The sequence below is a fragment of the Octopus bimaculoides genome, chromosome 4, assembly GCF_046866305.1.
Source record: "Octopus bimaculoides isolate indiv1 chromosome 4, ASM4686630v1, whole genome shotgun sequence".
NCBI classification, from domain to species: Eukaryota; Metazoa; Mollusca; class Cephalopoda; order Octopoda; family Octopodidae; genus Octopus; species Octopus bimaculoides.
In genome coordinates, this window is record NC_142931.1 from 91,177,174 (window position 1) to 91,204,673 (window position 27,500).

At 34.0% G+C, this 27,500-nt stretch overlaps 1 protein-coding gene across 2 annotated transcripts in view; it reads right to left on the reverse strand.

The window, feature by feature from the left end:
- The window catches only part of LOC106878532 (arg8-vasotocin receptor), a 183,750-nt gene that overhangs the window by 155,152 nt on the left and 1,098 nt on the right, over positions 1–27,500 (reverse strand). The gene's annotated exons all lie outside the window — the stretch shown is intronic.

Below are 27,500 nucleotides of genomic sequence, written 5' to 3' on the forward strand. Positions count from 1 at the left end.
TATATATATATATATATATATATATATGTGTGTATATATATATATGTATATATTTATTTATTTATTTATTTAGATAGATACATTTCTTTTATTAGCCACACAGGGCTCAACAAAGATAGGACAAATACAATGTAGAGCTTTTCTTTTTGGGAGGGGGAAGGAAAGAAAAAGAAAGAAAAAGAAATAGGGGTGTGTCGATCAAAAGGGATCGTAGGAAGGGAAAAAGGAGGGAGTTCGATCAAAAGGGATCGAAAAAAAACCATCAATAGGGATCGTGTATCACAGTCATGTTCTTGTGTAAAAAGAGGGGAGGACAGTTTAGGTTTAGCCGTGGAAAGAAAAGCCTACGGAAAAGACCACGGTAACCTTGGTCAATATTGTCATTGAAGAAACTATAACAGTAAGTGACTCTTTTGCCTTTTAGATAGATAGATAGATAGATAGATGCATACATACATACATACATACATACATAAATACATAGATACATATAGGCACACACACGTATATATACATGCATACATATAGTCTTCTAGTATATCGTAGGTCCGACCAAAACCTTGTGGGTTGATATGGTACACGAAAACTGAAAGATATATGTATAAAAGTTAGGTAGGTAGGTAGGTAGGTGGGTAGGTAGGTAGGTATCTATGCTTATATACACATATATACTTGAGAGTTATTATATAGGTATATATATATATAATTAGAAGGTATGTTAACTCCGTGAAGGGATGGTTGCATCCAAGGAAGTACTGGTTCAATACCTAGTATTTTGGAGGAATGAAATTCTCTTACAACAATACGTATATATAAAGCATATAGTCTATATATATATAAAAGAAGAAAAGAAAATGGTGATTAAGACGTTAATAATTGTTTATTATTAACAACAAATTAGTCATCTTTGCTTCTTACAACTTTTTCAATTAATACTCAATTACAAATTTGTACATCAAATTTACATCTGTGTGTCAAGAGTATAATTTTATCAGAGGGAAAAAGATGTACCGTTGGATGTTAGTTTATATGTCACATAAATGTAAATTTAATGTACAAATTTGTAATTAATCTATAAAGTATTGAAACACCCGTAAGAAGCGAAGGTGGCCAATTTGTTGTTAATAATAAACAATTATTAACTTCCTAATCTCCATTATTTTTTTCTTTTGTTTTATTTGTGTGTGTGTGTGTGTGTGTGTGTGTGTGTGTGTGTGTGTGTGTGTGTGTGTGTGTGTGTGTGTGTGTGTGTGTGTGTGTGTGTGTGTGTGTGTGTGTGTGTGTGTGTGTGTGTGTGTGTAGAACGTTGACAAGGAACACGAGTTGATATGTATAATCAAAATAAGACTACTACTACCTGCTACCTGCTACCAAGATCTCACATGAGTAAAAGAGCGAGACAGCGACAGACAGAAAAACGGAAAATGCCCCTTGCATTTGAAAACTATGGAAATATTTAAAAAAAAAACATTTCAGTTAATTTTTCCACAATTTAATTGTTTTTCATGCTTTACTCTAAGTTGAAAAATTCGCAAAGACTGAAACTGGTACTAAAATGTTCTTTATGATAAAATTATCTAAGCAGTTTCTACCTTGTATTATATATATATATTTTTATATATATATATATATATATATATATATATATATATATATATATATATATATATATATTTATATATATATATATATATATATATATATATATATATATATATATATATATATATACATATATATATATATATGTATATATATATATATATATATATATATATATATATATATATACACGTAGATAGATAGATAGATAGATAGATAGATAGATAGATAGACACATACATACATACATACATACATACATACATACATACATACGTACGTGTGTATTTGTTTATGTGAGTGTGAGTGTGTGTGTGTGTGAGTGTGTGTGTGTGTGAGTGTGTGGGTTTGTGTATGTGTGTTTATTTGCTTGTTTTATTGTCCCCTTGCCCTAATATAGGACAATGCCAGCAAGCAAGTGTAACTTTCATGCAAGACGTGTTCGTTCCCAATCCCCCATGTAAACATGTATCCGCATGATGAAGTATTACCTGAAAATAGGTAAAGGGTGGTGATACATCCAGCCATACAAAATGTGTATGATCAATGCGAGCATGGAAAACTAGATATGTCACATATATTTACATATACAGTATATATGTATATATTTATATATATATATATATATATATATATATATATATATATATATATATATATATATATATATATATATATATATATATATACTAGCGGCTAAACCCGTCTTCACCCGGTCTGTTTGGATGATGTGGCTGTGATTGTTTTCGGTTAGGCATAATCTATAACACCGTTTCTCAACCTTATCATTTCGGGTCCCCTGTTTCGATTGGAGCCTCTAGCTGTATGAAGATTTCACCCCCACCCCACCCCCTATCAGAAAATGGCTTCAGGTGTTGGGAAGGAAGAATTTGTACGTAGTCTATTTCTGAGAGCTATTCTATTGGACGTCTGTCTAATCATTAAAACATTTATTTAATTATGAACATAGAAAAAAAATTATACATTAATCCCAATTTTTGTAAGCAGTTGTATCCGTAAACATTTTATTTGCAGAGAGCAGAAATTGAAAGATATATGAAATGGACGTGCGTGTGTGTGTGCGTGTGTGTGTGTATGTGAGAGAGAAAGAGAGATAGAGTGTATGAGTTAAGTTGTGTGTCATTGACTTACGTTGGCTGGCATGGCAAGAACGAAACTTTTGATGCGGCAGATGACTGGGGTGATTTGAAAGATGTGAAGAAATGCCGTCTTTTCAGTGGAGCGCTTCTTTGTAGGCAACGTTTCTCGCTTTCCCTTCTGATGCACAAATGTATAGACTTTGTGGTCTGCCAACATGGGAGCATCCAACGTAAAGTTGACCGTAGGAGAACACTTCCTCTGTGATATTGAAACCAACCATTTGCAATGATTGACCCTGTACCTTATAATTCTGCATATTATGTAGTTTGAATGAGAAACTGTAAGGTGTGTGAGCAACTGGTTGTGTTAATGGCAGATGAAAGGGGAATTGCATTAGAGAAAGATTTAATCGATGGAATAAGTAATTCGTATCCGAAAACGGGGATTTTTAGCAAAAAAAATGTTTGAAATAATGAAATTTGTGAGAAAATGGGGTGGGAGGAAGGGCAGAAGTCTTTCCAAAGTATCTTCGCGGGAAACAGCTTCAGGAGTTGTGAAGAAAGAATATGTAGGTAGTCTGTTTATGAGAACTATTGTATTGGACCTATGTCTAATCACGCCTTTTAAGGTTCACACACATACATAGAAAATGCACGGTCATGGTAGAAAATTTTTACCATAGTTGATTTATGGAAAAGATTATGTTTGAAATGCAAATCTGTGAATGAAAATTGAGTTCAGACCTATACATGGTAGGTAGATCTGGTAGAAAAAGCAGCCAAATCTCCCTCAAAACACCCTACTGTATTAATGTGACAATTCTGCGTATTATGTAGTTTGAATGAGAAACTGTAAGGTGTGTGAGCAACTGGTTGTGTTAATGGCAGAAGAAAGGGGAATTGCATTAGAAAAAGTTTTAATCGATGTTCTCGGTAAGTGTGCGGGTTAGGAAAAAATAAAAGAGGCATTAAGAAGTTGACGTTAAGAATTGCTTTAACAGAAAATGAACTGGAAGAATTAACGGGGAAATTGTATGTAAGAATTAATAGCAGATGTATCCAATTTAAGAAAAGTGAAGTAATTGTTATATGCTTATAGAAAAACAATTTATATTATAGAATAGATACATACTTGTTGAAGACGAAAATGTATGTGAGAGCTATTGTATTGGACGTGTGTATAATCATAGAGAAAGTGAAAGACATATGAAATGGACATGTGTGTGTGTGTATGTGCGTGTGTTTTTTGCGACTAATTTGGCAGGAATTTTGCAGTCAGCAGGAGGTGGTTTATGTTTTATCTCTCGATAAATGGCCGGACAAGTGAAAATATTTTTTTAATATGTGGTATGGGGAAAGGGGATCTGTTGAAGTGGGCGTCAAATGAAAAGAGACATGGACAGTTTTGACTCAACTTCTTTTGAAGTTGGCGTGAGACGGAAGAATTGATTTGTGTGCGTATGTCTGTGCGGGTGTGTGTGTGTGTGTGTGTATGTTTGATGGCGTGTGCGAGACAGAGAGAGTAAGGTTGATGGTGCGTGTGTATATGAGAGGGAGAGAAACAAAAGAAAGAGAGAAAGAGGGATAATTGAAATTTTCATTCAGTTTTTGTAGTAAGTGAATGTGTTAGTGATTGACAGAGAAAAACCGAGAGAGAATGGGAGAGAGAGAGAGTGGTTATTTATTTATTTATGTATGTATGTATGTATGTATGTATGAATGAATGACTTCAGTGACACACACTCACATACACGCACCCACGCATGCATGCAGGTTGTTTTAATCGATTTTCTCGGTAACTATGGGGGTTAAGAAAAAATACAAAGCGCATTCCAATTTATGCACCCGTCTCCACATGTGTGCCATTTTTCATGCAAATCCACCAAGCCGTTTGGCTGTGAACCTCGAGACAAGAAATAATACATGTTCAATTTATATTATATATATATATATATATATATATATATATATATATCTGTGTATGTGTGTGTGTGTGTGTGTGTGTATACATGTATATATATATGTGTATGTGTGTGTGTGTGTGTGTGTGTATACATATATATATATATATATATATATATATATATATATATATATATATATATATGTATGTATGTATGTATGTATATAGGCGCAGGAATGGCTGTGTGGTAAGTAGCTTGCCTACCAACTACATAGCTCCGGGTTCAGTCCCACTGCAGGCCGACCAAAGCCTTTTTAGTGGATTTGCTAGACGGAACCTGAAAGAGGCCCGTCGTATGTGTGAGTGTGTGTTTGTGTGTTTGTGTGTGTATGTTTGTGTGTTTGGGTGTTTGTGTGTGTATGTTTGTGTGTCTGTGTCTGTCTCCTCACCATTGCTTGACAACTGATGCTGGTGTGTTACGTCCCCGTAAATTAGCGGTTTGACAAAAGAGACCGATAGAATAAGTACTAGGCTTACAAAGAATAAGTATTTGGGTCGAATTACTCGACTAAAGGCGGTGCTCCAGCATGGCCGCAGTCAAATTACTGAACCAAATAAAAGAATAAAAGAATATATAACACACACAAACATACATTACGTGGCCGATATTTTGAACAGGGACCTTACCACCGTACCTGATTCTTGAAGTGCTTCAATTCAATATAAATAAATATATACCTACTTGGTTTCTGACATCTATCAATGGTTTCTCTCATGGTTTTGATAATTCCATGTTCTATCATTTATAAAACAGTCAGCATTTTTATGACACGGGTATACTAGTTAATATATTTATTTTAAATGATATTCCCATGTGTGATTTTTAATAATATAATATAGATACAAAATATGTAGGTGGAGAAACGACACTCCTCAGAAAAATATCTCAGCTTTATCTAATAATTAGTTTATTAAAAATATATCTTGCTTTTACGTTTCGTGATTACTTAGAAAGTAATAATAAAATAAAACCATATGTTAACAAGTTATTACGAGTAAAAGAACCCAACTTGTTAAATTTCATTGTAATTCAATTATTTCTTAATCGTTGCTCACGTAACAGTATGTACAGTCTCTAGGATGTGTATCAAATTAGTTTGAATATATTTATGAGTGTTGACTGAAAGTTTTGGAAAGTTTTGTTCTAAAAATATTTACTTTTACATCCTAAACGGAAACGAATGCAGCAAACATGCCGTTTCATCGACTTGAAAATGATTAAAGACACTGTAGTTAGTGGCCGAATTTAAAATCAGAATTAGATATACGAAATTACATACTAGAAGATATTTGTTGCAGTGAACTACCATTTATGTCACTTTACCGCCCAAAACTCTAAAGGTTTATTTCTCCTAAGATATAAGTTAGTGATACTTCCATCATTGTACTACTGAAGTTTCTTATAGCAACTCTCTATAAAAGTGAAAGACGAGTCAAATATTTTATTGTTACTGACAACGAATCCACACGAATTACTCTTATAGTAATTTTTTGAGATACAGAAGTGATAATATCGAACTTTTTTTAACTCTAGCACAAGACCAAAAATCAGTTAGGAAAGAACATTTGTTGGTATGCTTGCCTTTCTCAATATCACTTCTCTAGTCACTAAAACAGAGCATTGAAGAGCAAGATATAAGCTCTTGGCAAGTGTCGTACACGGTGCAGGTTTGATTTCCTATTTGAAGCTAATTCAAATCACTTGCTTCACTAATGCGCTAGAACGTCACACAATCTCATTCCCTTCACTTATAAATATGTCATTTTACCTAAGTAACATTTATTCAGAGTCCATAAAATATTTCGAAAACTGTATATGAATGTAATCGATTCTTATTCGATAGTATTTCCACAAATGCTCGTTCGTCTTTCAGTCTCCTTCACTTAACAGTTAAAAGTTTACTCCTAACTAAACTTTCTTAAGCTTTGGATGTACAAGTAAATATCAGTCAACATTTCAGTAAGAATATGTTCAAAAAGTGAAAGTAGCAAACATTACATCGTGTCTGAAAAATCTGTTATCATTTCTCATTATATTGTAATCTTCAAATCGTTTCCTCGAATTGAGATTGTACGGACTATATTCTATTTTTTTCACAACTGCTAACTAAATAGAACTATATGTGATTCAGTTCGAGGGAAAATATATTCTTGAAAACCTGTTGTAGATCAAGTAACAAAGTACAGAATTTTACGCTAAACATATTTTGATAAGTGCATTCTGTGAAATTAATTTTCTGTAACTAAGCAACAAAGAAAGTAAGAAGTAATCCTATTAAGTGTTAATTAATTAATCTTTACTTAACTCGGTTGAACTTAATAGCGAATGGTGTCGTAGCTCAAGTAAAAAATTAAAAAAACATATATTACTTTTTTCCAATCCCAAGCAATTATGTAATTGTAATTCGGTATGTGAGAGTTACAAGTGATGCGTGTCGATAGTGGTGACTGCCTTTCTCTGGGTCGAATAAGCATATCTCATCTGTGGTTTAGCATTCTGTTCAAGGTCAACAAACTGAAATCTTAGAAATAAACCCTTAACTGAAAGTGAATACCCTATAATAGGTTACTCAATATTTTAAAGCTTACAAATATTTTTGGTGGTATTAATGCGGATCGTTCTTTGTTGTTTTTTTAAGGGTTGAGTGTCATAACGGAAGTGTTAAATTTGAGCTATTTAGAGGAAATAATGATTAACTTAATTTCAAAAATAAATATAGGTTTCTTTAAAATTGCTTTATGAAGTACCCTTTTCAATGAAAAAGAAATCTTATGCAGGTGAAAGGAAAGATAATAGTTCTATAATGAAATAGGAAACTACGTTAGCTTCCAAATAATGTCTTAGAAATTTCAAATGACGTTCTATTTAAGGATTGGGAAAGGAAAGGGTAAGCGTTTTGTTCAAAGTGAACACAAATTATTTGATTTCATGTCATTAATAAGTAGTGCAATTTAAAACAACAGTTTTCCATGTTACAGTTTACGAAGAGAGAGAAAAATTAAATATCAAATTACGCATGTAAGACGGAAATAAAATGCACTTTGTCTAAAACATTTATCAAAAAGAAAATACAGAATATAAATAAAGTTTAGAAAATTTATCACTTTGAACAAAGCAATTTCCTCTACATCTTTCTCAAACCATTTCTGAAATATGTGAAAAGCTTTACCAGGGATGAATTAGACATGCTCAACCACCTCCCGAAGACAATAAATGAAGGAACCCTGCTAGTATCATTCAATGTGGTGAACTTGTACACCAATATCCTACACCATTATGGTATAGAATCAATCACCTTCTGGCTGGAAAAATACCCAGAAGAAATCCCAGGACACATCAATCACAGATTCATAATTGCAGTACTGAAATTCATCCTACTGAGCAGCTATTTCATGTTCGATACAGTTTACTATCGACAAAATTGTGGAATTGCAATGGGAACTCGAGCTGCCCCAGTGATTGTGAACCTTGCAATAGGTTACCTAGAACTTAATATATACCAATCATTACTACAAAAATATAGCAGCTCATTTCATTGCTATTTAAAGGAGAACTGGAAGAGGTATTTAGATGATTGCTTTATACTTTGGAAAGATAGTACGGACAAACTCCTCGATTTCAACATAATGCTCAACAATATCAATAGCAACATATAATTCACCATGGAACACAGATTCAAAACAATACCTATTATTCAACTCATGCCACCCCAAACACAAACATTAATATATCTTATAATCTAGCGAAAAGAATCTGTGCTATAGTTTCGGACACCAATACTCTTGAACGAAAACTCCTTGAACTCAGATCAATACTAATCAAGTGACATTACCTAATACCATTAATAAATAATAGGATTAAACGAACAAAGGAAATAGACATGTGAACATTAAAGGAAATGAGCATTATAGGAAGCCAACCGAAATACTACAGCAGACTTAAAAATACTCCTATACATCTCCACACACAACCATAGAAACAATGAGACCTTCAACATTATCATCCAAAATTTACCCATCCTCACAGGAGAAAAATGAGAAAAATTTTAGGCTCACACAAAATTATCAAGAGCAAAATGCAACCGAAATCATTGAAATAAATATTAACCAACTCAAAACTATATTCATTAACAACGGAACCAAAAGTGAAAAAATGCGGTCAGCCTAATTGTGGCACATGCCCCCAGTTTTTGAAGGGTACAGAGTTCCACTTTAAACGAGGTGAAATATTTAAGATAAAATCAAATTTCAACTGTGCCTCGGAAGACCTAATCTATGCCATTACCTGCTTAGGCTGCGGTAATCATTATATTGGCCAATCAGGAAAGTCACTCTGTCGAAGAACAACTCTGCACAAAGAACAAATTCGCTACCCACAATACAGACAGTTACAGGTCAGTGAACACATAGAAAGGTGTGCTAGGGAACTTAATCCTAACTCCCCTTTATATCAATGTTCACAGAACACCTCAGTTCAGCAAAGAATGAATAAAGAAGCAACAATATATATATACATCCAGCATTTTGGCGTCTTTTATTAACAATACGGATCACTGGTCAGGAGAAGGGACAGTAGAAAATGTATGGTTCACTCTTTTTCCGAGAGCAATAGTGAAGTGAAACGTTTCAATAGGAAACTAAATTTATTTCTCGGACTAAGCTATACTGAGAATTTGTATATTGCTGTAAGATGATTGTCATTGATTCCTTGAATATCAAATCATATATGAAGTGTCGTAGTATAATTAATAAGGTACATTCATCTGTTGTCAATGACTTGGCATTTATATATACACATAATATTCTTTTCAACATGTATTCTCTAATCATTACGTATACATTAATTCATTAACTGAATAGGTAAGAACCAATGAAATTTGTGGTACTTAAAGTAGAGTTGCAAAACAATAATAAATTCGTATGTTAAACTTTCTCAAAATCGTTCTTCTCAAAAATTGTAACATTTCAATGAACAAAAATTAATATCATTTAATAATTCTCTTTTCTGAAACTTATATTAGACATTGATAAAATCAACATTAAAATAGTTTTAAATATAGTGAAAGACACCAATATAGTGTATCCAGCGAAGCGAATACTAGGAAATATCTGTGCTGTATTTATGTTGTAAGTAAAGTGATGATATTTTAGAAATACTGAAACAAACAAATAAAATTCTAATTGCTAATGTTCTCTAAAATAATCTTGATATAGCATCCGAAAGCTAAATAAGAGTAAACTATATATACAGAAATATATATACACACATACTCAAGTACACACGCACATTAACATATATTAATACATACCGAGAGAGCGATATACAATGACACACACATATGTGTAAGTGCGCACGCACACGGGGACGATCTTCATGCTCTGCTAATAGACCGGATTTACAGAATTTTGCTTTCTCTAGACTCTTTTCTTAGACTTTTGTGATTACAAGATATAAATCTCATTACATACTTCAATAAATCAATAAGTATGGAATTAATTCAGAATTCAGGCTCAGGCTGCAACAGCAAGAAGTTCCTTATAAGTTTTCTGTAGCAAGCATTAAAAAGGTTATTTTGAAATATCCCTGCACATTATGTTAATGGTTATTTTCGATCTTATTTCATGTTTACTAGATATTGACACTTAGTATTGGTTCGAGCTGTTCGGACAGGCAGTCATGAATGATAGCCAGTGAGTAATATTTTGATATAATTCTCCTATCACCAGTGTTTCCCAATGTTGCTCCATCCCCTTCACTACAGTTACGGTTAAGGAATTGCTCACAAAAGACCCAATCACAATTATATTTACCCAATCGACTGATCATATTTAACTGCTATGCTGCTCTATTTAACTGACTTCAGATTCGTAGTGATACATGCAAGTAATAGAATACTAAAGCAAAAAATAGGTCTACAATTGTCATTTAAATGGAATATTCCATTTGTTTTACTTCTGAAACGGGGAAATTTTCTTCCATATAGAGTTATTTTGTAATAATGATAATTAAAATTCAATTTTAGAATTACATATAATCTGTGTATCTCGTAATTATGATGAAAATTTTAAAAACCAAAACATTACACTACAAAAGCGTATTTCGATCACGGAGAGACTCCCCCATATAGTGAAGAGCTTTATTATCATAGAAAAAAATGATGCGCAACATATGTAACATCAGTTGAATTAAGTAATGCATGATGATGATCACCACACACATTCGATTGAGTTGAAAGAAGCAGAAACAATACACTGAACACAGAATATATTTCTTTCGCTTTAATGGAAATATACATTACAATATGGCTGCCGCCTCGAACCAGGAAGAATAATGGTTTGAATGGGGAAAATGTTTCCGTATACATTTAAAAATGGATATGTAGTTTTTTTACGATGTATAATTCTCTGTCCTTAGTCATTACTATAACTCATGTTTCTGCTAGCCACGCCACTAGAGTAAAGCAAGTCATTTGTTCTTTCTAACCAGAACAATTGTAGAAAGTAGCTTCAAATTCAATATTCCACTGGCATATACGAGTGATTGCCATGTCGTAAACCCATACGAATTCTCTAACAGAAACATAGCGATATTTTGGTGGAGGGCTTATAGCACTCATTGCAGTCAGTAATACTAGTAAATGGTTTGGCCAGTCTGCTTCAATCCTATTCAATTACATTCACACACATATACATTTATATAGATTGATATACATACATACTTGCATGTATACGTATATTTGCATGGGTGTGTATATATATATATATATATATCTGCGATCCATGGGACGAGCCGTTTTAACGTTGCGTCCTGCCCGAAGCTCGTCGAAACGCCGGTGTTAAAACGTGGGTAGCTGATGAAGTAGAATGTTCTCTATGTGGTTCGTGTGTTCTCGTCTACGTTTGTTTGCAATGTCCTGTACCCAGCTATGCACCTATACATACAGGTGGATGTCGGTATGCACATACCTGTACGTATACATGCATATACTCATTTACTTTTGTTTTTATATATATATATATATATATATATATATATATATATACATATACATACATATACACATATATACACACTCACATACATATATATATATACACATACATACACACTCACGCATACATACATACATACATACATACATACATACATACATACATATAAGCGCATATACTCAGGCTTGTGTGTGCGCGCGCACGCACGCACGCGCACGCACACACACACACACACACACACACACACACACACACACACACACACACACACACACACACACACACACACACATCAGGCGGCGAGCTGGCAGAAACGTTAGCACGCCGGGCGAAATGCTTAGCAGTATTTCATCTGCTGCTACGTTCTGAGTTCAAATTCCGCCGAGGTCGACTTTGCCTTTCATCCTTTCGGGGTCGATTAAATAAGTACCAGTTACGCACTGGGATCGATATAATCGAAGTAATCCATTTGTCTGTCCGTGTTTGTCCCCTCTGTGTGTAGCCCCTTGTGCGTAATAAAGAAATAACAGATCAGTGTATCGGCCAGACTATCGGTCGTTGCTATCGACCACTAGTTACAATACACTTCCTCTTAGTGTTTCAACTTTCGAATAATGCCACCTCGCTGGCCAAGCTGACAGGTCAACACCACTCCTGAACGCAACGACACTCCGTCGCAAAATTATCCATTTACAGCTGAGTTGACAGAGCAACGTGAAATGAAGTGTTTTGCTAAAAGCGACAACGCACCGCCGATATGAGCATACATATAAAACGCACCATGCGCTGTCACACACATACGCACGCACACACACGCGCTCGCGTGCACACACATACACACACACACACAGATATATATATATATGATTTTTTTCTTTCTCTCTGCTTCCTTTTTCGTTCTCTCTCCATTTTTCCCTCTCAATCCTTTCTGTCAAAGAGTGGGGGCTCGAAACGGATTTGGGATTTGGTGGTGGAAATTAACTTCGGATGTCGTATCCTTTATAACTTGCCCTCTTATATAGGATATTATATTATATAGTATAATGTGTTACATTATATATATTATATGCTATATATTATGCTATGTGATGTATTATATGTAATATTACCCGATGGCAATCCCTGCCTAGTTAGCCTGACTTCATCCTATTTGGTAATTACACTATTCTTTCCTTTTATGAATTTCTACCCTATCAGTCATATTAAGTATATTTGTAATGATTTTGAGATAGTAAGTCTTCCTTCACTAAATCTTATACCTCCTAAGAGCTATAAAATCATATATACAATAGTACCTGTAATATTATAACTCACAAGACTAATTTGGTATGAATACCTTAAACTGTCTTCATTATTTCCATACCTATTACCCCTTTTTAGGTTATTTTTATCTTTTCCTGCATTTTATTTTAATCCACTGTCTTTATATATATTTCTTATTGTTTTCTATAAATTCTTATCATTTTGATTTCTTATTTTGGCATGTTTACCTTATTAATCACTTATCATATTGATTTTTATTATATTTTGCATTCCTATTTATCTTCGCATATACTGGTATAGCATTTTATGAATCGTTGAGCATGTTGCATCTCCTTTCCGCATGCATGTAGGTTAAGATGTGATTCAATATGGTTCTTGAATTGATATTTTTCAGTTACTTATATTTACACCAATTAATTATACTATATTCTTTATATAAGCGTATATATATATATATATATATATATATATATATATATATATATATATATATATGTATGTGTGTGTGTGTGTGTGTGTGTGTGTGTGTGTGTGTGTGTGTGTGTGTGTGTGTGTGTGTGTGTGTGTGTGTGTGTGTGTATAAATCCCTTTTTGTATATGTATCTATATGCCTTATTTTTATACTATTACACCTACTTATACCAGTACACATTTTTTCTTGTATACTTATATTTAATTATGTCTCCATATTATCATTTATCTTATTATCCTGCTCCTGATTCCTTACTTTCGATCAATAGATAGTATGTATACTTTTCCAGATAAATTCCATATGTAAGTGGTTTGAGTGATCTTTATAGTGACCACCTAATAATTAACTAAAGATGGGGTATTTGGTTGATTCCACATAATAATCTTCTTTTAATGTTCAAATCGATCTATAGATCCCTTTTAGCTAACTTGGTTATAGAATTTATTTCTATATATTTTTTTTTATTTTATAAAACATAAAATTATTGTTTATAAACATTCTCCCACTGTTTTCCTGGATCCCATTGTAGCATCCTAAGTTTCATAGTGCTTGCCCCTTTATCTTGTAACAACATCATGAATTAAGGCCATCCATACCCTTTCTTTTATGGATAATTACTACTATCTAATTGACTTTTTCTAAAATGTTGTTTCTTTTTCTTGTGAGTTTGGGCGGGGGTACCTGTGATAGTATGAAATTTATGACCAACAGCCAGCCATGAGCTGTCAACTCACTTTGCTCTTTATTCTAAATATACGCAGTCTTTTGGTCTTAGATTTTTGTTGATGATAAGGAGATACATAAATTGGAAATGAATCACAACCCTATGAACCCCACTGTGTTCCATACCACTCTAAAAATTGTAGTTTTGTACTTCTCTTAGCTATTTTTGCTACAATAGTTACAACTTGAAATTTTCCGTCCTCTTGCTCAGTTAAAATATTCAAGGTAAATTATATTAATATATCTTATCTGTTGAAAATCCATATTTGTACAACGGAAGATAGCACTATATCTAAATTGATGTAATGATTGCATTCTTCCGTTAAATGGAGTCGCTTGGAACGGTCGTACAGCATTACTACTTGACATTCTGTTACCTATTTTGATTTTATTCACGTTACTTCGAGCTGTGCGGATAATACTGGACTGACTTGGTGCTTCAACTTAAGTACCTAATTCAACTAAATCTTAATTAATTATATATATGTGTGTGTGCGTGTTTGTATATATATATATATATATATATATATATATATATATATATATATATATATATATTAGAAAATGGAGGATAATATGCTGAACCCAACTACTTGCAGACGGTGTAACCTGTTGAATTCATTAATTTAATTCATAGCAAAAGTGACAAAAGAAAGGAAGAAAAGAAAAAGAAAGAAAGAACCAAAGCACAGGTGTCCATGGCAGACTATGTTATTTTGCCAACATGGTTTACATATAGAAGTACAAAGTACATAAGGAATTAGAGGATGAACAGAAGTTTAATCTTACAGCTGTTTCGGCCTAGTTTTGGCAGGCCCCATTCTATCCGACTATTCCTTTCCGGAGTGATTATCGGATGACATTTTGAAATGGGGTTACATACCCGAACCTCTAGGCCTCTTCAGAGATTCACAAAGGGTTACATACAGATGTAGAGCAAGAGGTAAAAACAGAGGTGTGGTAGAGACCAGAAGAAGAACAACAGCAAAAATAAGATAGAAATAAAAATAAAAAATACAATTGAAATCAAAATATAAATAAAAATAAAAATAAAATACAAATAAGGGTACAGCAGGGAAAAAAATAATAATAGTAGTAAAAAAGAATACATAAATGAAGGTATAGCATGTGGGACATGCAAAATTATAAAAAACATATATGTCAAAAAACCCTTAAAAATACAAGGCACCCAAAAAGCCTACAAACATTATAGATAGGTCGCTATATATATACATATATATATATATTATATACGTATGTATATATGTGTGTAACTTTTTTTTACAAAATTTGGATGGAACTTGAACATTTCATGTAGGAATGTGTGCACTTTGTTGGATAACAAGAGTGATTGTAGGCCTCAAAGACGCACTGTACTTGTTGCTCGCGAGCTGAAAGCTATAACATTGATATAGCTGCATTTTCAGATATTCGTATAGGTGATGGCCAACTTGAGGAAGTAGGAGGTGGATACACCTTTTTGGGAAGGGGAGGCTGAAGGAGGAGAGCAGAGAGGCTGGTGTTGGCTTTGCAGTTCGATATGATATCCTTAAGAAGTTGGAGGAGCACCCTGTTCCTATAAATGAACGTCTAATGACTCTACGATTGCACCTGAAAGGTGGGCGGCTTGCTACTCTAATACGTGCCTATGCACCTACTTTGACTAGTTGTGATAATTTTTATACCCAGCTGAGAACCATACTAAGGAAAATCCCCAATTCTGATAAAGTCATTTTACTGGGGGATTTCTATGCCAGGGTTAGAACAGACTGGCAAAGATGGAACTCTATAGGACGTTTTGGTGAATGGAAAATGAATAGTAATGGTCTCATGCTGCTGGAACTCTGTGATGAACATGGACTTTACATCGCAAGCACTCATTTAATGCACAAAGGTGATCACACAACAACGTGGTTGCATTCAAGGTCTAAAATTTGGCACTTACCAGATTATGTCATCATCCGCAAGCATGATATTTATGACATTTGTAATGTCAAGCCCTTTCATGGATCAGAATGCTGGATAGATCACAATATGGTGTGAACAACGTTCCCGATGATGATTAAAGTGAAAGAGAGAAGAGGGCCAGTTGGCAATCCTCGGCGTCTGAATATCCACAAGATATATAATGCTGTGTTGAGAAAAGAGCTTCAGATTCGCTTATCCAACATTGAAAATACTACAGTATGGGAAGATTTTCGAGATCAGGTTCTTCAATATGCTATTGAAACACTGGGATATGCTACTGCCAGACACAGAGACTGGTTTGATGAAAATGATGCTGAAGTTTAGCGACTATTGGTTATAAAACGCCATGCCCACAATGTATTGCTACACAGAGGACTTTCAGATGTACAGCGATATCTAGCACTTACCCACTATAGCAGCCTAAAATCATTACTGCAGTGAGATCACTGCAGTAATGTAGAATACTTGGTGGGAGGATCTTGTTTGTGATGTTCAGGCTGCTGCTGATGCAAATGACAGCAAGAAGCTTTACCGTCTTATGAAGCAAGTTTATGGGCCTAAGAGCTCTGCATCAGCTCCTTTGCTTTCCAAAGAGTCTTCTACTCTATTTACTAAATCAAAAGAAATCACAGGTTGCTGGATCGAACACTTCTCTGAACTCCTAAACCATGAGTCAGTTGTGGATGAAACAGTGATTGAGAATATGCAACAAAGACCTATCATTGGCTCCTAAAATTCAACACCCTCAATAGATGAGGTAATGACAGCAATAAGTAAATTGAATATTGGTGGGGCATTTGGAAGAGATGGAATTTGTGCTGAGATCTTGCGATTTGGTGGTGATTACATTATACAGTCCCTTCATAAACTTATTAGTGTAGTCTGGAGGGGTGGTGCAATGCCTAAGGACTGGAAGAATGCAATTATTCTTTCTCTCTATAAAGGAAAAGGAGCCAGAACAATGTGTGGCAACTACAGAGGTATTGCTCTACTATCAGCTGCTGGCACGGTTCTGGCAAATATTCTTCTTACCCGCCTGAATGGGTGTCTCGTAAATGATGTCCTATCAGAATCTCAGTGTGGTTTCCGATCTGGTAGAGGGACAATGGATACGATTTTCACAGCAAGACAGATGCAGGAGAAGTGCTATGAGCAGAATATGGATCTTGTCCAGGTATTCCTTGATTTAACTAAGGTCTTTGAATAGGGCCTTGCTATGGAAAATACTTGACAAACTGGGATGTCAGGATTACTTTGTATCTATAATCAAATCATTTCATGATGGGATGTAGGCTTGGGTCAATGTTGATGGTGGCATAGCGGGACTCATTCCTGTAGAGAATGGTGTCAAGCAGGGTGACATCCTCGCCCCCACTTTCTCTTCTTTGTACTTTGCTGTTGCTTTTACTCATGCTTTTGCTAGGGTTAGTGCTCTGGGAATATATGCCAGGTATCGATCTTCTCATACAGTGGATGACATGCAAATACTTATGAATCGTATTTCTGCTTCTTGCAAGATATTTGGACTCAGCATTAGCCTGGACAAGACTGTTATAATATTCCAGCCTGCACCAGGAAATCCATATGTTGAACCAGCTATCTTGGTTGAAGGAACAATTCTGAAAGTGTTAGATAAGTTTGTCTACCTGGGCAGCACACTCAGCCGTTCTTGCTCCCTGGATGATGAAATATCTTTCAAGCTGCATAGAGCAACTGATTCCTTCCGGTCTCTAGAGTTTCGTGTTTGGTCCCAGCACAACATCACAAGGTAAACAAGAATTGCTGCGTACCGTGCATGTGTACTGACATCGCTTCTTTACTCATGTGAGACATGGACCCTTTACAAACGTCATGTAAAGATTCTTGAACGCTTCCAACAGAGATGTCTGAGACACATTCTGAATGTCGGCTGGACCTTAAAACCTCTAGACACATACGTCTTGAGGAACGCTGATATCTTGAGTATTGAGGTCATGGTGGATAAGCACCGGTTATGTTGGACTGGACACCTTATTAGAATGAAGGATATCAGGATATCTAAACAGATGTTATATGCAGAAACCAAAGCTGCAATTTAAGGACTTATCAAGTCCTCATTAAAGGCCTGTGATATGCAGGAGACCGACTGGGAGAGCAATGCCTATCATCGCCACAAATGTAGGAGTTAAGGAGTGGGTCGACACCTTTGAAGGAGCACATATTCTTCATGAAGAATTTAAGCGTGCTGCTCGAAAGCGCACTGCTGACGTAGTGAATGGGGAAAGCTTGGTTTGCAACGTTTGTAGTCGTGTATACTTGTCAAGAGCAGGGCTCCTTAGCCACTAACAGAGCCGCAAATGTAAAATATAAGTTAGTCCTAGAGCGCATAATGTTCCTAAAGGCCAGCAATGGTCTTCCTTGGTCACGAGTGGACGCCCATCATGTATGTATGTATGTATGTATAGATAGATAGATAGATAGAAAGAGAGATACATACATACATACATACATACATACATACATACATACATACTGACATACATACATACATACATACATACATACATACATACATACATACTAAATGTGAACTTGCGCAACCACTATTAACCCTGAAGAAGCAAGAGTTGCTCAATAATGAGTATATATACCCTTTATTTTTACGGGCAATTAACCCCAAGAAACGGCCATAAGACATTTTAAACTTTCATTTCATTTCATTAATTTCATTTTTATTCTGTGAGTCGGACCACTTTTATATATATATATATATATATATATATTTATACATCTTCGATATATTTTAATATATTTATGTATCAATGTTCCCATTTGTATATCTCTTAATGTATCAATTGCTCTACATATTTTTAATGAATTTATATACTTATATATTTTTAATATATCAATATATTTCTATATTTTCAATTTATCAGTGTATTTTGATATATTCTATATAATAATTAAGTATGTGCTTCTGTTGATTCTTCTATATCAGTTCTATTGATGAAAGTGGGTTGGATTATTGTTTGTGAACTGATTTATCTGATGTTATCCTCACTTCTATATTTATTTTTTTGAGAGAAAACAGGAGTTTATCTCGTATTCTTTCTTAAATATAATTATATACACATACATACATGTCGACAGCGAACTCCTCAGAAAGTACTCACTTCCTGATGAGTTTCTATACAACACCAAAACAGCCGGACTAATATACCTCAAAAAAGACCTGGTTGTGAAACGCTCAGCATGCCAAGAAAAAAGATTATCCATGGTTATGTTCGAAAACTTGAAGAAGCCTCTCTTTGGCTCGTGACCAATACATCACATCTCACATCGAAGGCTATGAATTTACAATCCAAGAACTGGAGATGGCTACGAAATAACTAATACACAAAAGGGACAATGAATTCCTTGGAGCTCCAAGACGCAACCGAAAATGTAGATTATGCTATATTTCTGTGGAAGACATCATACATGTGATTAGCGCTACCCAAAAATGTCATCAAGGTACTACTTCCTTATGTGATATGACGTTGTCGCAATAACAATATACAATGCCATTCGGAGAAAAAAAAACTGTCCAGGAATAAATATAGACAATTCCCCTATTATCGCAAACATCAACACATGAAATATTGTTGAAACATTTCCATAAACACACAAGAAAAAGTGTTTACAATCATGGCGGTTACCTGTCCTGCTGATGTGAAAATATCTCCGAAAATCAAAGAGGAAGAGGAAAACTATGGACAACTGCTTCGAAACCTCCTATATTCAGATTATGAATTCACATTTATACCAATAATAATCGGAGAACTTCGTTTTGTGAGTAATTATGTAAGTAACAATCTAGATAAGCTAGAGTTTTCAGAAAAAGAAAACCAACCAGCTAACTCGTACATTGCAAATATAATCTGTATGTGGAAATGTAGCAATATGCAAGACTTTTCTCGAGTTTAAAATGTGACATTGATTTTGTTATCTACATTATCTATAATATAAATTGAAGTTGGCCGACCGTTGTATTCTTTCTTGTCTTGAGGTTCACGGCCAAACGGCTGGGTGGAATCGCGTGACAAATGGCACACATGTGGAGACGGGTGCATAGATTGGAACGCGCTTTCTATTTTTTCCTAGCCCCCATACTTACAGAGAAAATTGATTAAAACAACCTGCGTGCGTGCGTGTATATGAATGTGTGTCACTGAAGCCATTCATACATATATACATAATAAATAAATAAATTGAATGATAAATTTCATTTATCTCTCTCTCTCTTTCTTTCTCTCTCTCTCTCTCTCTCTCTATCTCTCTCTCTCTCTATCTCTATCTCTCTCTCTCTCTCTCTCTCTCTCTCTCTCGCTCTCTCTCTCATATACACATACGCCATCAACATTACTCTCTCTGTCGCGCACACCCCATCAAACATACACACTCACACACACAGACGTACGCACGCACATCAATGCTCCCCTCTCACCACAACTTCAAAAGAACTTCAAAAGATCGCCTTTCCTTTTCACTTGTCCGGTCATTGATCGTATACCATTTCGCTAGCAACAAGGGGAGTACAGGATGACAGTCAGCCAAAGCTTTCGCTATGCTGTCTCTCTTCTTTCACCTCTTTGTGAGGTTAATAATCTTAATCTTTACTTACAGTTTCTCATTCAAACCACATAATAGGCAGAATTGTCGGATTAAGACAGTAGGGTGTTTTGAGGGAGATTTCGCTGCTATTTCTACCAGGTCTAGCTACCATGTAGAGGTCTGAACTTAATTTTCATTCACATATTTGCATTTCAAAAAATTAACAATTTTTTCCATAAATCAACTATTGTAAACACATACACATGCGCACGCATGCACACATGCGCACACACACACACACACACACACACACACACACACGTCCATTTCATATATCTTCTTTCAATTTCTACTCTGCAAATAAAATTTTTACGGACACAACTGCTTACGAAAATAGAGATTAATGTATAATTTCTTTCTATGTTCATAATTAAATCAATGATTAGACAGAGGGCCAATAGAATAGCTCTCAGAAACAAATTCGTTCTTCACAACTCCTGAAGCTATTTTCTGACAAGGAGTGGGGGAGTCAGGAAATTTTCATACAGCTGGAGGCTCCAATCAAAACAGGGGACCCGGAATGATAAGGTTGAGAAACGCTGTTATAGATTATGCCTAACCGAAAACGATCACAGCCACATCATCCAAACAGACCGTGTGAAACCGGGTTTAGCTGCTAGTGTGTATATATATATATATATATATATATAAGGCGGTGCTCCAACATCGCCGCAGTCAAATGACTGAAACAAGTGAAAGAATAAAAGAATATATGTGTGTGTGCGTGCGTGTGTGTGTGTATGCACAATTTATACATACATGCGCATATATTTATGTTCTTGTTCTTTTTCATTTTCATGCTGTGTTGTACTGCACATCGGACTGAATATCAGTTTTTCCATAATATCACTAGTTATCACTGAAACTTTTCTCTCTTTCTGGAGAAATTGATATGTTAAATTTGTCCTATCTTGATATATTGGACATTCTCGTAACATTAGAATACATATTCCATATCTACATCACAGATTCATTGTTTTTTTTAACATTCTGATGAAGTAGAGCACCTTATAATATTAATTTATTTGTACTTATTCTCCAATAGATAGTGCATGTACATGTGTGTGCATGCGTGAGCTGCTTTATGTATATATATATATATATATATATATATATATATATATAGAGAGAGAGAGAGAGAGAGAGAGAGAGAGAGGGGGGAGAGGGAGGGAGAGAGAGAGAGAGAGAGAGAAAGGGCGGCGGCGGTGGTGGTGGTAGAAGTAGCTGTGGTAGTAGAACTTTAAACTCCAAAATAAGATCATTTTTACTTACTTTTCTCTTGACTTAGCGAGTAGCTTCCTGCTATCGTCATCATGAGCACCTTTAGTATTGTTGTTATTAGTGGTAATGGTCATAGCAGTAGAAACAGTACCCCTAAGTATTAGTATTATTGTTTATTTAGCTTGGGTTGGAATTTATTAATAAAGTTCTTTTCTTTGATTTTTATCCCAATTTCACTTGCACCGTGTAGTTTGTAGTATGGAAATATTATAAATATTTTCCGACCACATGTTGCTAGATGGTTACTCAAAGGTATCTGACGGACATCTGGGTCTCTAATTTGCTGTCGGTGCACACGTAAACGTTCTGATACTGCATTTCCAGTCTGACCCACATATAGTTCTACACAGTTCGGGCATTTGATGCAGTAAATTTAATTTCTGCTTTTGCAGTTCCTATTTGCGTTTGTGAATATTTTTCCGGTTTTTGTGTCCATATCTTGACCGTATGTATGAATTGACATGTGCGACATCGGCTATCATTGCATTTAGATACAGTGAATGATTGGTCTTTGTTGCTAAGGTCAAACTTTACATTTGTTAATAATTTTTTCACACACACACACACACATACAGGAGTATGATTCCCCCCTCAGATTAGATTAATACACTTATTGCAGCGGCTCTTCAATTTTTCTAAGCCCTGTAAAAGAAGTCGGAAGGTTGGGCCTCTAACCAAGCTTTCACGATACCCTTAAAGCTAGGAACCTTTCAGCCCCGCCTTATATCGGTATATATATATATATATATATATATATATATATATATATATATATATATATATGGCCTTTTTAACATGTAAGGAGCCCTGTCCTGTCAATGGTTTCCTCCTTGTAAAATTATATTTTATACACTCTTATATTTTAAAAAATATGTTATGACTTTTATTTATGCACCTAACCACTGACAATAAATTATTTCAATTTATTACCCTCATATTTACGATAGTAATATTTAATTTTGAGGCTGTATAGGACAAGGTTTTAAATTTCTTTATTTACAGATGGACTATATATTTACGCTCGCGCACTTAGTTCGAATGCTTAAATGGATAAAAATGTAGCTGTCTTGTGCACGTGTTTTCGGTACGTATGTGCAACTACATAATTATTCATTAATTAGCGATTCCGCTGATGAGCTACAGATTCCACATTAGTATATTTGGCAATTAATAGTGAAACTCGAGTTCGGGATTAACTCATTTTTTTTTTTTTTTTTGGTCGTTCTAGTGTTATAACAGCGTGCCTCATGAAATCTCTTTTTCGTGGTTTGGGTTTTAAATGACCTTTTTATCATGTAAAGAGGCCTATAAATGGTCTCCTTTTTGTGTATAAAAATATTTTATACACTCTTATATTTTTAAAGAAATGTTGTCATATGATTTTTATTTATGCATGCTAAGCACAGGTAATAAATAATTTTAATTTATTACCCTCATATTTACGATTATATATATATATATATATATATATATATATATATATATATATATATATATATACACTATATATATATATACACTATATATATTACATATACATATATACATATAATAAGGATTATCATGAAGTAGCATTAGTATTACATTTAATTCTTTTTTATATATACTCAGCTTTACATAGACCTACATATGTCTTTATGTTGGTACCCGTTGCAACTGCAACCTTACTATAATACCGTTGAATAGCTTACTTTAAATACCTAACTGTGAGCAAACGGGTAAATATTTCGAGAAATCCCTTACTATTTAAACACGCATACACACAGATAGATACTCATCTATATATTACTTTTGGGCACTTCCGCTTGTTCTCTACCGCATTTTTTGTGAAAAGCACAAAACACCGTGCAAAATATGCATTAGATATGTATGATGATATCGGCTCATGATGCTTGTTTATGCAGCATATGAAACTTAGAGACTTCACAGTCTCATATTTAATTTAATATGACTGTATATGAAGTTCACTGTACAATTATGTATTTCCGGTTTCAGTCGCATTGCGAGAAAGCTTGGCCATGAACTTCTACCAATGTTTCGTGTTGATAAATATTTTGTGAGTGGAAATTTATATTGATCAGGTATATTTATAAGTGTATGAATATATATAGATATGCGTGTGTATATACATATTTGTGTGTATGCATATATATACATATATATGTGTGTATGTGTGTGTTAATGTATTTTGTATTTATATCCCTTTGTGTCCATATCTGTTCGAAATATAGATATAGACACGTGACTCAACTAAAAACGGCGATACGCTCAACTAAATGTTTGAAAGTGTCTGTGCACCATGGCTGCAGTCCAGTGACTGAAACCAGTAATATAATGCTGTTTCCAATATATTTACATGAATGACTGTACTTACATTTATACATACACTTATATATATATATATATATATATATATATATATATATATATATATATATATATATATATATATATATATATGTATATGTGTATATATATATATATATATATATATATATATATATATATATATATATATATATATATATATATATATATATATATATATATACATATACATATATATATGTACATACTTACATACATATATGCATATTTGGGTACAGGACATCAGAAAACGTAAACAACATGAAATACGAAATACGAATATATATATATATATATATATATATATATATATATATATAAACATATCCATGTGTTTCTGTATATATATGTATATATATGTATATATATGAAAGTGCGTGGCTAAGTGGTTAGGGTATTCGGCTCGTGATCATGAGGTCGTGAGTTCGATATCTATTGGCGCTTAGAGTTCCTAAGCAAGACACTTTATTTCACGATGTTCCAGTTCACTCAGCTGCCAGAAATGTGCAGCACCTGTATTTCAAAAGGCCAGTCCTGCCACATTTTGTATCACGCTGAATCGTCCTGTGAACTAATCACAGGCACGCGTGTCTGTAGAGTGCTCGGCCACTTGTATGTTAATTTCACGGGCAAGGTGTTCTATTGATCAGATCAAGTGGAACGCTCGTCGCTGTAACTGACTGAAAGCCAGACGATATATATATATATATATATATATATATATATATATATATATATATATATATTATTTTCCTGGTGAAGGCCGGTTTATGGGGTTACTCTGGGTTTCCCGTCCATAAAGGGTTTAACTTTATGGCGTATCGTCAGACCCCAAGACTGTTGGCCTATAGGTTTGGAGGTCTGACGATACACCATAAAGTTAAACCCTTTATGGGCGGGAGCTCAGGTTAACCCCATAAACCGGCCTTCTCCAGGAAAAAATATAGACTGCTCTACTCCTTAGAGTGTGCTTCTTCTCCAGATTTATGTTTTTCTAAAGAAGATATATATATATATATATATATATATATATATATATATATATATGCATACATGCATACATGCATACACACATGCAAATACACATATATATGCGTGTGTACATATACAATATACACACGCAGACATACGTTTATATGTGTGTGTATTAGTAAATACAGTAGATATTAATCCAAAATGATATAAATCGTATATTATTTATATTATGCAACGTAAACCATGCAATGTCATTTGTATGAATATAGGTGTAGTACAATGAGAGAAAGGAGGGAATATCGAATGAAATACCTTTGAGAATTTAGTTTCTTCTCAGCTTGATCTGAATCCAAATCAAATTTGACTTTTACCTTACATCCTCTCGCTGTCAAAACAATCATTGCTACCCAATGGACAAACATTGGCGCTTGCTTTAACACCCCCCAAAATTAATGTTTCATATTATATGATACGCTATATTTTGCAGAAACATTGCTTGTTGCAGATGACAATATTTGAAACTATTAATGTATATTTATTTCAGTACATAGTATGAAATACCTTATATTGCATTTAACAATTCATATTTTTGTTGTGCCGATGTGATGTGTGTTTACATTTTATCTAATAATAAATTATGGTAATTTTATTTATCGTAACTCTAATTTGACATAACATAGTTTGAAATGTTCTAAAGGATTTTATATTTTAAGGATGTTTAAAGATAATCAATCCTCTTTAATCCAGTAGCAAATCATTAAATTATTCTTATGTTTATAATTCTATTCAAGCTACCCATATTTGTTAAACCCCAGTCTTCCTTTGTTGTATTTCTAATATTGACCATTACATTTTGACTATTCAGATAGGTATATATATACATATATATATATATATATATATATATAGAGAGAGAGAGAGAGAGAGAGAGGGGGGGAATAGTTAGATAGATAGATAGCTAGATAGATAGATAGATAGACAGACAGACAGACAGACGCGCACACACATATATATACATATATTCTTTTACTCTTTTACTTGTCTCAGTCATTTGACTGCGCCCATGCTGGAGCACCGCCTTTATAGTCGAGCAAATCGACCCTAGAGTTTATTCTTTGTAAGCATAGTATTTATTTTATTGGTCTTATTTGCCGAACCGCTAAGTTACGGGGACGTAAACACACCAGCATCGGTTGTCAAGCGTTGCTGAGGGGACAAACAGACACCCAAACATATATATACACACATACATATACACACACACACACACACATATATATATATATATATATATATATATATATATATATATATATATATTATATATATATATATATATATATATATATATATATATATATATATATATATATATATATATATATATATATATATATATATATATATATATATATATACATACATATACGACGGGCTTCTTCCAGTTTCCGTCTACGAAATCCACTCACAACGCTTTTGTCGAACCGAGGCTATAGTAGAAGACACTTGCTCAAGGTGCCACACAGTGGGGCTCAACATAGGACCATGTGGTTGGTAAGCAAGCTCTTTACCACACAGCCACTCCTGTGGCTATATATATATATATATATATATATATATACACACATACATACATACATATATATACACACACACATATATATAAGTGATCTAAGGCACTGATTGAAGGCCCGAGTTCGAGTCACACCGTTGCCAGAGTAACTATATATATATATATATATATATATATATATACACATGCACATACACATGTACACTCACATATATAAATATGTATATACGTGTGTGTGTGTGTGTGTGTGTACGTAAATGCTATTATGTGTGTGGGCATATATGTATATATGTATGTATGTATGTATGTATGTATTTATGTATGTATGTTTGCATACTGAAAAACTATTCCTTTCTCTCCATCAATATTTGGATTGTTTGGTAAGATAGCTATGAAATAACAATATTACGTCAGTTGAGTCCGCTTAATTGTGTACCTCTTTTCTATTGATTTAATTTATTACAAAACCAAATTTCGTTGGGGATGGGATTCAGATAATTCAAATTAAGCGTTTTGCTGGTAATTATTTAATAGAGACCAATTTAGACAAAAGGAGATGGCGTTTAGTCCGATGACGTGCTCCTGCTA